Source organism: Entelurus aequoreus, linkage group LG01, assembly GCF_033978785.1.
Source record: "Entelurus aequoreus isolate RoL-2023_Sb linkage group LG01, RoL_Eaeq_v1.1, whole genome shotgun sequence".
Taxonomy (NCBI): domain Eukaryota; kingdom Metazoa; phylum Chordata; class Actinopteri; order Syngnathiformes; family Syngnathidae; genus Entelurus; species Entelurus aequoreus.
The window spans coordinates 31396490-31411011 of record NC_084731.1 but is presented as its reverse complement, the minus strand read 5'-3'; the positions used below and the strand labels follow the sequence as shown (position 1 = coordinate 31411011).

At 38.6% G+C, this 14522-nt stretch overlaps 1 protein-coding gene across 1 annotated transcript in view; it reads left to right on the top strand.

Annotated features, from left to right (window-relative positions):
- The first annotated feature begins 3085 nt into the window (after positions 1-3085).
- Positions 3086-14522, top strand: part of asip1 (agouti signaling protein 1) — a 48998-nt gene continuing 37561 nt past the window's right edge. Inside the window, exon 1 of the mRNA XM_062064285.1 lies at positions 3086-3367. The gene's annotated coding sequence lies outside the window, so the exon portion shown is untranslated. The remainder of the gene's footprint in view (positions 3368-14522) is intronic.

Here is a 14522-nt window from a genome sequence, read left to right as displayed (position 1 = left end):
TTATTTATTTATTTATTTTCCTTTTCCTTTTTTTTTTAAAATATATTTTATTAATATTATTATTATGTATTTATTTATTTTATTTATTTATTCCCCTACCTCAGGGGGGGACTCGGCGGGGCGGTTGCTGGTTGTTCCATCTCCATCGTTGGGGTCCCTGCGGGTGGGGTGGGTGGTTCCTGTGGCCCTGTGCTGGGTGGTCCTGTGGCGGCCGGCTTAGGTGGGGTGGCCGTGGGCTGGCCTCGCCGCGCTCTCCGGGGGTGGGGGGGGGCTCGTGGGGGCCCTGTTGCCGGTGGGGCGGGGGCGGTCTTCCCGTCCGGTTGCGGGGGGTCTCCGGGCCCCTCTGGCGGGGCGTCCCGCCTTTCTGTCCATGTGGGGTGTGGTCTCTCGCTGGCTTGGGGTCTGGCTGCCCCCTGTTTTTCTCGTGCCTTGTCCTCTGCCGGGTGCGTCTGTCTGCGGCCTGCTGCTGGCCCTTGTGGGCGGAACGGTGGGCCAAGCTCTGGGGTTCCTGTCGCTGTCCGGCTTGGCTGCGTGAGGGCGGTGGCCCCTGGTTCCCTGGGCACCACACCTACTGTTTGTGGGATGGGTTCTCGGGGAGGCTGGGGCCGTATTCTGGCTCCCGCACACACTGGGAGTCAAATGTATTGTACATGCAAATTCACATATACTCACACACATACATACAGACATACAAAGGTACCTACGCTCCCACATACATATACAAATAAATACAGTACATATTTACACACTCAAAGTTCGTACATCCACACACACATTCATTATACAAACATACTGTATACACATACTGTACATATACATTCACTGTAAAAACATACATATACACATACTGTACATGTACATTCACTGTACAAACACACACATACACATACTACACATACATTCACTGTACAAACACACACATACATATACTGTACATATACATTCACTGTACAAACACACATTTACACATACTGTACATATACATTCACTGTTCAAACACACATACTGTATACACATACTGTACATATACATTCGCTGTACACACATATACACATACTGTACATATACATTCACTGTACAAGCACACACACATACTGTACATATACAAGTACATATGCACACATACACTCATGCACATAATCACGTTTCATCAAACATATATTAACATTGTTGCCCTAGGGTAAACTGGGTATAACACATGGCACACTGACAAAGCTTAACCTATTGTTACTATAACAATCTACAAGGTTAAGGTTGCTTCTCTTTCTTCCCCTCCATTTTTCTGCATTCTTTCGTATCTCAAGTTATCATTACGTATATGTATTGTTGCATTTGAACAATTGTATTGTTGATAATAAAGGTAAAATACTGGTATTGTTTATTATCAATAGCACTATTTCTATTGGTATTCATATTGCTCCATTTTTAGTGTAATAATGCTCATTGTCATTTCTGTATTTTTTTTTAAAATTTTCGCTAACTGCTTATTTGCTATTACTTTTACCATCATATTTGTACATGTCGTATTTGCTGATGTTGCTCTGTTGTTGTTGTTGTTGTTGTTGTTGTGTTTGCTGTTGTTGTTTTTGTCTCTCTGTCTAATCCCCCTCTTGTCCCCACAATTCCCCCCTCTGTCTTCCTTTTTCTCTCTTTCTATCCCCTCCTGCTCCGGCCCGGCTGCACCAAATGATAATATAAATACATTTAATAAAGTCAAAATACAAGTAAGGCAACAAGAGAAGTATCCTACACTTCTCTTTTGTAAAGTAAATCTGAACAGCCGATATGGGCATCTACATCTGCTATATGATTTGCCCGAGAAGCTGGGCAGGACATTATTAAAAAAAAAAAAAAAAGAAAGTTCAACAATATAAAAACAGTTACATAGAAACTAGTAATGAATGAAAATTAGTAAAATTAACTGTTAAAGGTTAGTACTATTAGTGGACCAGCAGCACGCACAATCATGTGTGCTTACGGACTATATCCCTTGCAGACTGTATTGATATATATTGATATATAATGTAGGAACCAGAATATTAAAAACAGAAAGAAACAACCCTTTTGTGTGAATGAGTGTGAATGAGTGTAAATGGGGGAGGGAGGTTTTTTGGGTTGGTGCACTAATTGTAAGTGTATCTTGTGTTTTTTATGTTGATTTAATTTAAAAAAAAAAAAAAAAAAAACGATACCGATAATAAAAAAAACGATACCGATAATTTCCGATATTACATTTTAACGCAGGCCGATATTATCGGACATCTCTACCTTTGACAACTTAACTTCAGGTCTGTCCCTGCCCATTAGGACGTTTTAAAGTGTAAAATATGATCCGCCTTGAAGACAAACTGTTTTATTTTGAAAATAAACAGGATAATTTATTTAGTATTTGTTTATGACTCCCTGTCCAACACAAGCATATTTTAGCTAAATAGAACAGGATGTGTGAACATCACAGCCATCCTGATGCCATTCTGCAGGCGGTGGAAACAGACACATTGACTTGAATAAAAACTAAAGGAGTCAGCTGCCGTGCGGGTGCCTTTTCGCTCTTGTTCCGCATCCAGTGGAAATCCGGGGTGTTCGGGTACCTTCCTACTTGTCATTTTTGGTCCGGTTAAAACAGACAGGACTCTATGATACTATTAATACTGTTGCAATTCTTTTTACACTTGTATATGTTTAAATTTGAATAAACTTTGCCTGCAAAGCCAAAAAACTTTCATGGTGGCCACAGTTTGACCCTGGAACAGATTATCCATATATGCATGATTCCCAGAGTCGACCAGCGTTTTACAATGTTTTGAGATTGTACTCTATAAATGGTGTGTGCTATGTCTTGTGAAGGGTGCACAGAAAGTCATGGTAGATGTAAATGATAGATATAAAGTAGTAGATAAAGTCATATAAATGTAAACGACTTTCCAGCGTTGTTTCCACCAGAACCTAACACTTCAGAAGTCGGCCTGTTTCACATTTTTCTGTCCATCGTCTGCATAATTTGACCTTTTTCCATCCCCCGACCTAGAGTGCCGCTCTGCCCCCGCCCCCAAATCCAAATCTTCCAGTAAGTGCATATCAGCAATGGGGCAAGGTATCAGTGCCTGAGTGGAGATAAGTGAGAATGGGAGGATACCAGGAGGTCCGGAGAAAGATTAAAAGCGACACGGCGTTGAAGCAGCGACACACCAGCAAAGGCAACGAGAGAGGAAGGACACCAGAGTGACAACACTAGTGTGGGAGAAGATATAAAAAAAAAAAAACATAGCAGTAGAAGACAAGTTGCAACAGTTAGAAGACGCTATAACCAAAACCGGAGAAGAAAGACCATCAAGAAGCAGAGAGACAACTGAGCTAGGACCAAAAGGTAAGGTGGACACATCTGCTGACCTTTTTTCATTGAGGTCACGCTAAGCTGGCAGCATGTAACCAATAAAAAATTCTGATCCCACACGGATGAGGTCCTGCTCTCCAGGTTTGTCCAGGAGATCTGAAAGGATTTGTTTGTTCGTGGCCTACGACATCAACGTGGGCCCGAGTGTGACGTTCTGAAGGCTTCTTCTTGTTCTGATAGTAGCCTTTCGACAACTTTATGGTGGTGCAGCTTGCGAAATTAGAGGCGCAGCAGCTGCATACGCTGTCGGATCATTTCCAGCTCTTTTTACGCCAAAGTGTTGCAGTAAAACACTCGAGGCTCCTCCATCCCGGTCTTGTTGGGGAAGCGAGGTGCGGTACCACATGTTTGATGGATCCGCTCAGTGAAAAGTTGGGAAAAACGAGACAGTTTAGTGCGGCCATGCTACGATCTTATTATCTTACAAAATAACCTACTTCATTGTGTGTGTGGAAATTTTAACAATCCACACTGACTTTATTACACATGCTGCAACACTATGTATTTGAACTTCACTATAAAGTCTTTGTCTACAGCCTTGTGTTATTACTACAGTAAATATTCCCAATAAATTCATTCCTGAATGCAGCGAAAAAAATTTAAACAAAAAAGTTAAATATCTCTTAATCCACATAGCCTATTAAGTTTAAATCAGACATTTTACTATCCGAAAAAATAATAATGCAAAGCATTCCTGCTGTTTGGAATCATAAAGTATTACTCATCAAAAATATATTCACAGAATTATTACTCATCAAAAATATATTCACAGAATTAATTACACATGCATTTTAACTCAAGAAATATTTTTGCCGTTCACAATGATGATGGACGATCATGAACATGCACGCACACTCGCACAGTGTGTGATCTTTGCAAGTGCCGCTGCTTGTGCGGAGAGGCTTGCGTCGAAGCACTTGGTGTTTTTCTTTCTCAATTTCTTTTTTTCTATTGATGATCCAAGCAAAACATACAAAAACATAATTATGAAGAAAATAATGAATTGCCGAGTATTATATACACAGCTGTATATTAAAGAATACACTAAGGATTTTTTTTCCAGACGCAATCACAAATATTTTAATTATTGTATCATCATTTTACAAATATTTGTCCACTAAAGACACAAACTTTGATTTTATAAACAAGTCTATATGCAAAGTATAGTTTGAGTATAGCATAACGCTAAATTGTAGTTTCACTTCAAATAAAGTAATTTCATATTTATTATCCATTATGCACCTAATATAAAATGCAATATTCGCTCCAAAGCTTATCATAGTTTCCGTAACAATGATAAAATTGTTTTTAACACATATTCCATACTATATGTATTTCTGTGTGTTTGTGTTTGTTAAAGACTATTCCTTGCTTGAAGTGTTTATTTTTGTGAGGAATTCAATAGACTTGTGAATGGAAAAGCTAATTGGCTAACATGCGGTGAGTATTTAAGTGTGTCAAGGTTGTGCTGATAACACTGGCCGTGCATTTTATCTGCTGATTTGATCAATTTGATTAGATTAGAGGAACTTTTTCGCCAAAGTGCTCACCCATGTGGTGTACAGCTGGTGTGCTTTAAATTGTATGAGGAGCATGTGTGACATGCCTTGATATATATTCTGTTGTGAATCTCTGCTATGGAAATAAAACTAACATGGCTCAATTTAATTGACAGGCACAGATTTCAAACTTGCCTCTCATGTAAGGTCTTTCATCCAACTTATACGTCATTGAAAGGGTGCAAATCGTCACAATTATTTGCCAAATAGACAGGTACAAAAAGAAATGATTGACAAAGGAGCATAAAACAAATAACATGGCAACAACAAAAAGTTTTGGAACGCACATCATTGTCCAACGATTCCAAGTGCCACACAAACCGCCATAGTCAAAATTTTGCCTTCTTCCTTCTTAATCCCTTAATAATTTGGTTAAGAAAATTTTGACTCCGGTCACACAAAATGCTGGAAATTGCCATAAATGCGGCAGGAGTGAGATCTACACGAGTTGAGTTGAGTGAACATTGTGTTTTGTGTGCAAGCTGGTCACTTAACAGCTGCATTGCATTCACATGAGACACAAATTAAAGTCACTTTTATTTTATAATGTTAGCAACTGCATTAAAAATTTGGATAAAAAAAAAAAAATTATAATTGGGCATCTTTCCCTAACTTATGTTTTTGAGTGCATAATTGCTTTTACACTCAGAAGTTTGGCAAAATGCAGCGTTCAGACAATAACCAGGATAGTGTTCAAAAAGGTACAAATAATGAGTGCACAAAGCTAAACACATGTCATTAGAAATTATTCAATGTATGATTTTTTTCGAATCGTTTCCCTAATTCCTAAAGAAACCAATACATACAAATGACAGATAATTTTAAATAAGTTTTGCATTGATTTAATCAACAACTAGTAGAATGAAAGGAGACAAACAATGCCACAAATTACAGGAATACATGGCATGAACATACACTGCATTTTACTTTTAGCATAATGTAAATGTTATAAAGTTCAAATAAACTGCACTTTGTATTGACTAATTGACAAAACACTAATTTATAATCCTGCTCTGGAAGGCCAAATTTCTGACTTAAATAAAATACTTCTGTAAACAAAAATGAAACATTGCACTTTACATGCAAATAAATACACTGATTCAATATTGAGATCAATAAAGCTCAAACTTGAATCTTCTGTTTAAAAGAAACAAAACTTCTGTAAATAAAAATGTAGCATTGTACATTAGGGATGATGTTTGATAAGAAATTATCGAGTTCGAGCCCATTATCGAATCCCCTTAACGAACCGATTCCTTATCGATTCTCTTATCGAATCCAGATAGGTTGTTGTATATAGAAAAAAACACACAATATTTGGTTTAACAAAAGCTCACTTTTATTTTATGAGAAAAAAATAAAATAAAATAAATAAATAAATATTGACTGTTGTGACCCAAAGAATATTAAGTGGGATTTTTCAGAAAAACAAATATATACAGTAACACAAAAACAACCTGTCTCTGTGATTACTATAGGTGTATAAATAATAATATAGTGTTAAATAAAATCAGTCCCTTGGGCACAAAACTGAAAATAATACAGCTCTCCAAAAAGTGCACCTCTGCTGCTATTGGAACATACTAAATACACACACTATGACACTAAGAACGCCACAGTCATCAATCAACAATTATTCTTCCAAAAAATTAGCATGTCTGCTTTTTCAGGATCAAGTCTGACCCGCTCTTCGCTAATCGTGTCGCCAGCGGTGGAAAAAACACGTTCACTTGGCGTGGAACTAGCTTGGACACAGATAGGTTTGAGCAAGATCAGATAGGAGGGGCAGAGTGTCTCTCTTACCAAACCACCGTTTCCTCGTTGTATTTTTTTGTAAAATGAAGCCATGCCTTTTAGGCGTTTTTTCCGGTCCATTATTTTTGCTGCTTTCTGTATCTGCCGCCTAATGACTGAGCTACGTCAAAAAATAAATAAACACATGCATTTCCACTTTTTGGGCACGACATCTTTAGCGACATGCAGAGGAGACCAACTTTTCTTACCTATTGGTATACGTTTTTGTGTATTTGGGATCTACATAAGTACTCAAAATTTTTGTAGACCGCAGGATAGTGTTTTAAATGTAGAAAAAAAAACATAATCTGAGTAAGTAAATGATTTCCCCACAATAAGCTTCTTTTTAGCGGGAGTTTGTTAGTTTTGCGGTTTTGTTTGTCTTCTTGTTGCATTTCCCTCACTTGCCTGGGTGCCTCTTTTTAAGATGCAGTAATAAGTTTGGAGTGACTCTGTCTTTTTTAAAATAAACTTTGCAGCTTGCTGTCACTTCTTGCCCGCCTGTTGTCACAAATCCAAACCAGTGACGACACTTTTCTTTTCTTTTTTGCTCTTGTTTGCGTTAGCAGAAGCCATGTTATAGCTGTGTGTGTGAATCGCTGCTGAGCAAACGACAATAAGGGCGAAAGCTACGGAAGCTCCTGGGGGCAACACGTACGGCAGTATGCAGGAGCAGGAGGAGAAAAACATTCATTTTTTATTTTCTAAATTTAAAAAAAAACTTGAATTCATCAATAAAATCGATTTATCGCCCAGGCCTACTTACTGTTTCACCCTCAATATTTTGGCTACGTAGCAAAACGGGATCAACTAACTGGAAATAAATCCTTAAATTTTCCAGAGGGCACTTGCCCAATAAGGTTCCAACTAATCTGATCTAATTGAATGATGGTTGAGGAGTAGGGTTGCCAGGCATTCCTTGAAAATCAGAATCGTCTTGCACAGTATATAGAAACAAAGCATGCGTCCTGTATCAAGCCTAAAAGGAAAACGCTTTGTCCCGTATGAGCGTGAGAATCAAAAATAGTTTGTGAAATGTCAATTGATAAATGAATGACAGTGCACTTTACATACCATATTTGTTATTTCACACACATTATTGTATCCCCAATTCTTTCCTGCTCTGTCACCAATGAGTGAATAAATAATCAGAATTCACATATTCTTCGGGATAGCTTGCTCCGCTCCACAGCTCGCTGCTCCCTCTCTCCAAACCATCCCTGATGCATTCACAGCCACCCACACTGTCAGACATCCCAACACGATCACCACACATAACTCATGGTATTACAATACTAATGAAAGCTCAGCAAGGGCGCAGGTTTGATCTTCTGTCACGGTTGCATCAGTAAATGCTACAAGTGTAAACATTACACCAAATCGTCATGCCATTGTCTTGCTGTGGCAAAAGACAGTTGTTTTTTTATTATGTTATTTTTGTAATTGTGCATTAAAAATATTGAACAACAGCGACCCCAAAAAGGGACAAGTGGTAGAAAATGGATGGATGGAACAATGTTTCCCATGTATTTAAAATACCCTGAAATAAAAAGGCAACAAAAATATGAATACTTCATAAAAGCAACACATTCTTGACTGTTGTATATCCGAGAACTAGGGGGAAAAGGGCAGATATTTTATCATTTTCATGCACTCGGCTTGCTGTAACTTGTTCAAATGTTGGCGACAAGGCTCAGTCGAGTGGTTGCAATTCACCATTAATAAGGAGAAAAGAAAAGGCGGGTAAATATTCAGATTTTCTGCAGTAAGGGATTTGGCCCGGAACCACACTATCAAAATCGGCACACGCTATACACAATATACTTATTGAAATTTACTAATGGAAATATTATATATGAAACGCGACACAGGACTTACAATTCTATTACTGGGTCTGGGATGATATTTAATATGTTAATAAAACAAAAGCTAAATGAAAATGAACTCAATAAGTTTGCCCGCATCGATAAATTGCTCCCTCTCTTCACTCACGCGACTCTCTCTTCCAAGCGTCCCTCATGCATCCACGGCCACCCAAACTGTCAGACATCCTAACACAAACACCTCACATAACTCGTCATTACAATACTAATTAAAAATTAAAGTTTATTGCATTTGAACAATTTGCTTGCATTAAGAATTATTATGTGGACATTAGTGCTTAATTTTGTCTCAAAATAACGCTATCGTTTATCTGCAATAATTTGTAGGACAATATATTGTCCATCAAAATTTGTTACAGGCCTAAGCCTTGCTGTCATCACATTCCAGGAACAGTTCTCATGTTATATTTTGATTTAACAACCCAAAATATCTTTAAATCAGCTTTAAATCTGTAAAAATCATCCTGCTGCACGATGAAGACAACTGAACATCATCAGTTTGTAACGTTTCAATTGGCTCCTCCGAATTCCTCCGTCAGTGTTTCCTCGTGAATGTCCACCGACTGGACCGTGAGACGAGGAGGCTGATCTGGCACCTTTACAGAGCGTCATTGAGCGTGTTTAATGTTCACGCACGCTGACCTCACACTGCTTGGGTCTGCGCTGCAGATGCAGATGACAAGCTAACGACGTCTGAAAGGCGACTTGGCGTCAAAGCAGAACAATGCTGGGTGTTTTTTATTTCTTTACAGTATGTGCTCATTAGGAGCTGGCCTTTCCTCATCTATTCCTTCAGAATAGATGAGCTGCAATCCAACATGTCTTCATTTACGACTGGTGGTTCTTCTTCTTTGTAGAAGTAAGAAAGATAATGGTTCAGTTAGGATGCTGTTTTCATACAATCAACTTTGGCTGTTGTCAGCTTGACAAGCTTGTCCATGCGAGACAGGATGAAAGACACAGGATTGTCGTCTAGACGTTAACTTTTGACATCTTCACTCGTCCTCTCTTGTACCATAAAGTGGGTAATCTGGAGCATTGTTTTGAGTCCTTCTAGAGCCCGTGGGGATTACTCCTTTATTAAATCCAGAGGGCCGCCAAGGCTTCATTGCAATTCTGAGGGTTGTTCTCGGTGTTCCCAGTCCGCTTTTATGAGGGGATCATGAGCCCTAAAACTCGTGGAGATTTGCATGTGTGCTGAGAATGTTGATGTTTTACTCTGCAGACCCTTGAAAACTTTCAAAGTTAATACTGAACCGGGTTGCAGTATCTCCTTGTAAAACCCAGATTAAATATTCAGCGGGCAGATTGTTTCACCTGGCATTATATGGGTGGTGCGCCTTTCATAACCCTTCCTTTCATATCCAACTGAGAACCAGTGTCCACTGCAGTGGACATTTTATTTTGGTATATTTTCAGAGTTACACAAACTGGGGGGTGAAAACGGATCGTTGTTGCTCAGTGGATTACAGAACAGGGTTATACTGTACCGGTATTTTTTATTTTTTTTGTGAACAAACTTAACAGCCTTATCTTATTTACATGGCAGCATGTCATATCTACCCACATCATTTAATTTAAAGTTAAGTTAAAGTACCAATGATTGTCACACTCACTAGGTGTGGTGAGATTATCCTCTGCATTTGACCCATCATCCTCACCCCCTGGGAGGTGAGGGGAGCAGTGAGCAGCAGCGGTGGACGCGCCCGGGAATCATTTTGGTTATTTAACCCCCAATTCCAACCCTTGATGCTGAGATGTGGCTTGTGAAAGCTTAGAAATAATGTGTGTCAATAAGGCATTTTATCTTTCTTGATTAACATATTTAAATTATGATTTTTTTTTTGAATGCAATGCTTGCAAATGCAGTTCTTAACTCAATATTATTTGATACAAGCTATTCCAAGCTAAAATGCCATTGAAAACCTTCTCAAATTAGAGTCTAGACTAGCCAAACTAAATTATCTGCTTAATTGGTTAGGCAGTTTCAATGCGTTTGAGTGCTGCTGGGGAAATTTCCAAAATTCTGGCAAAAATATCGATGATTGGCCAAAATATGCGTGAAAATTGCAGAGATTGGGCAAAATTGAGCGTGGCCGTGCATAATTGAATTTGCGTGAATTGGCATGATCGCAACATCGCACAGTCCTGGAGGAACTCATTAAAATCGTGAAGCATCCCTCTGAGGGCTTCCAAGACTGTGATGTGGCCAACGATGAAAATAGGTTTGACACCTCTGGTCTACGTGGTCAAGTTTACAATTTCTCAGCTACTCTTGGAAGTGCAATCGCATCATTTAAATGACACATTTGAATTGTTTACCAGTGCTTTTATAATTTAAGATTTTTGTATCTTATTTAAATATTGTATTTATTAAATACATTTTGATAAGGTTGTTTTAATCAAATTAAGAATGTCTAGGAATAACTACAAAAGCGCAAAATGCTTCATTGCACACTTCATCACTATCACTCGATTCACACACAGCGCCAGCGTGGAAGAAGAATGAGGTGATAGATGAAAAGGGGAAAGTATGCGGCAATCTGTGGCAGAGTCGGATAAAGTTAAGTTTAAGTTTCACTTTTGTATAGCACATACTTGGACTGCAAGATTATGTTTTATCAATATTGAATCACGATTACTAATCACAATTATTCATTATTTTATGTAAAACATGTTTTTTTATTGCACTTTGTATTTCAAACAAATGAGAACTTGGCTTTTATCTTAAAATGAAACTTAAAATAAAAATAATTCAAAAGTAAAATATTTAATTTACAAAAGACAAAGGGCTAACTAATAATAAATATGCCATAGGAGAGTGTTTATAAATTGCAAACAAGTGAAAAAATGACATTACGCACAAAAGACTCATGCTACAAGGAACACAGTGTACTGCTCACATTACTTATAGGACATGTCTCTTATTGTGTCCATTATTTTGAGAGGTGGATTACGGGGTCCCTCAATGCACCCTTGATCTTAATAGTTGTTGGTACTTTGGGCACCACTGCTTTTGTGGCTGTTTGTTGGGGCTTTGCAAGCTTTGTATGCAACTACACCTCTATTTGGATAGCTTGCTTCACGTTGCGTGCCAACAACGGCGGTTGAGGAAAGAAGGGAAGTGTTTAAGCACATTAAGTGCTTAATGTGTTGCCGCAACTCTGTAAGTTGTTTGGATCTGCACATTGCGCAACGCAGCTTTGCCGGGTGAGCGTTGGTTCCTCGGTGGGCATTTCTGGCTTTCGGGGAACGAGCGGGAGGGTGCCAAGAGAAGAGCGGGCGTGTTCCGGGGTTAAAATGCGTGCCTGTTGTGAAAAGATGAAATTTTTTTTCTTAATATTTTTGGGATCTACTAGCGACGAGCCAATCTATGGTGACCCTCTGTTCCCAACGTCTAACTCACTCTTATTCACTCTCACCTGAGTCCACTGTCTTTCATTCCCCCACTGGTGGTTGGCTGACTGTAAGGCTGAAACGACGCGTCGACATAGTCGACGTCATCGGTTACGTAAATACGTCGACGCCGTTTTTGTGCGTAGACGTGTCGCATATTTACGTCACACTACCGTCATGGCGAAGCGCAAAGCAGACGATCAAAGCAGACGATGCGAGCGGTGCGAGCGAGGGAGAAAAAGCACGCCAAAAGTCGTCAAAAGTGTGAGAGTATTTCAATACATGGCCTAATAATGTTGTTGTATGCACACTGTGTCGAGCGGAAATGGCCTATCATAGCAGTACAACGGCTATGAACGAACATTTGAAAAGAAAACCATCAACCATCAACTAGTCAATCGTCCGCGCGAGTATACGTTGTCATCATTACACAAAAACATGAATGTGTCATTTGTATCTGCTAGGGGTGTAACGGTACGTGTTTTGTATTGAACCGTTTCGGTACGGGGCTTTCGGTTCGGTACGGGGGTGTACCGAACGAGTTTCTGAGCTAAAGCTAAAGTCTTAACAAGCTGCTTTGCTCCTACTGCCTCTGTCTCAGCACGCAGCATTGTCCCACCCACACAACCATCTGATTGGTACACACAAAGCATTATCAGCCAATCAGCAGTGCGTATTCAAAACGTTACCAGCCAATCAGCAGTGCGTATTCAGAGCGCAGGTAGTCAGCGCTTCAGCGTCGAGCAGATAGGTGTTTAGCAGGTGAGCATCAGGCAGCGGACTCTCCCCAAATGATAATAAACACCTCCCAGTCAACTACTAGTAACATCACTATGAGCCCGTTGACCTTCTAGGAATATAAACTGCAGCTCAGCTCACTCGCAGTCCTGGCTTGAGGTGAAGGCTAATTACCTCTCAGTTCCAGCCACATCGACCCCTTCTGAGCGCCTATTTTCAGCTGCTGGGAATATTGTAAACAAGAAAAGAACCAGAGCATGTATACATGCTAACCTTTCTTCATTACAACTGTTAGACACTCACTGGAATGAGTAGAATTGGTTATTGTGTACTGTGTTGAACTGGATGTTTATTTTGCACATTTTAAAAGCAATACTTAATGTTTACAGTGCTCCAGAATATTTAGATTGGCACTTTTTTGTATTGGATGTTTATCTTTATTTTTGCACATTTTAGCAAATAAGCAATACTTTCACTTTTGTTGAAATGTTTACACTGTTGTTACAGAATATTTTGTTTTGCACTTTTTTGTATTGGATGTTTATCTTTATTTTTGCACATTTTAAAGCAAAATAAGCAATACTTTTACTTTTGAAATGCTTATACTATTGCAGAATATTAAGATTTGCACTGGATGTTGACTTTTATATTTGCACATTAAAAAGCAAATAAGCTACTTTTAATTTTGTTAAATGTTAAAAGTTTTAAATGTTTACATTGTTACAGAATATTTAGTCATGTTGTTGTCAATGTTGACTGAGTGGCCATACTTCTTTTTTTTGTAAATAAAAGCCATGCCTTTTGAAAAAACTGGCCTACATTTATTTTGTCATCTTCATTTTGAATAAAAAAATAATCGGTAAAAGGAAAAATAATCTATAGATTAATCGAAAAAATAATCTATAGATTAACCGATTAGTCGAAAAAATAATCTATAGATTAATCGATAGAAAAATAATCGTTAGCTGCAGCCTTAGTCAGGAGAAGTGGAACGCAGCAAGACATTTAAACTCTGTATACATAGCGTGTTAAGTCAATATATATGTTGAAATGTATGCAGCCATTTTTTTTTTCTGTTTAAAAGCAACAAATAACTGAAACATTTCTATAAACAGAAACTATAAAAGAAAACATACCAAGGTGGTTCTGTTACCCAGGTGTTCTTTAGGGACTTTTTATACAAAAATGTTCTGAACTCCAAATAGAGCGACAAACGCACATGTTGTTTTACATATGTTTACAATGTGTCATCGCCAACTAGTGGTCTGGAAAGAATGTTAAGCTCTTTTTCTTTTTAACTCTCTGTGAACAGGGATTGCATTGACAATGTTGTCATCTGTATGGCAACCTTCCTAATGGTTCAACAAATACATTAAAAACTTAGGGTCGGGGTTGCAGGTTAACTTGACTGAATATCAAGCAGATTCTTTTTGTACGTGGGTTGTAGTAAATTCATATTCTGCATCATTTATTTGTTTATGCAGAGTATATGTAAATAAATTAGGTATTTGTGTATGTTTTGTCAACATTAATTCCTAATTTGGGTCTTGATCTGTGAAGGTTTGGGAAATCCTAGGGAAGAATGTTCATGCAACTGTGTGTCTGTGTGCTTGTGTGTGTTGCTGTAGCGGCAGCCTACCTGCTTGTTGTTGCAGTGATGTACATCCGCTTACCTCCAACTTGTCCTCCATCATCTGAAATCCCCTACAGCCTCAGCCAGTTCGTTCTTAAAAAAGAAGAGGATTTTGGAGGATTATC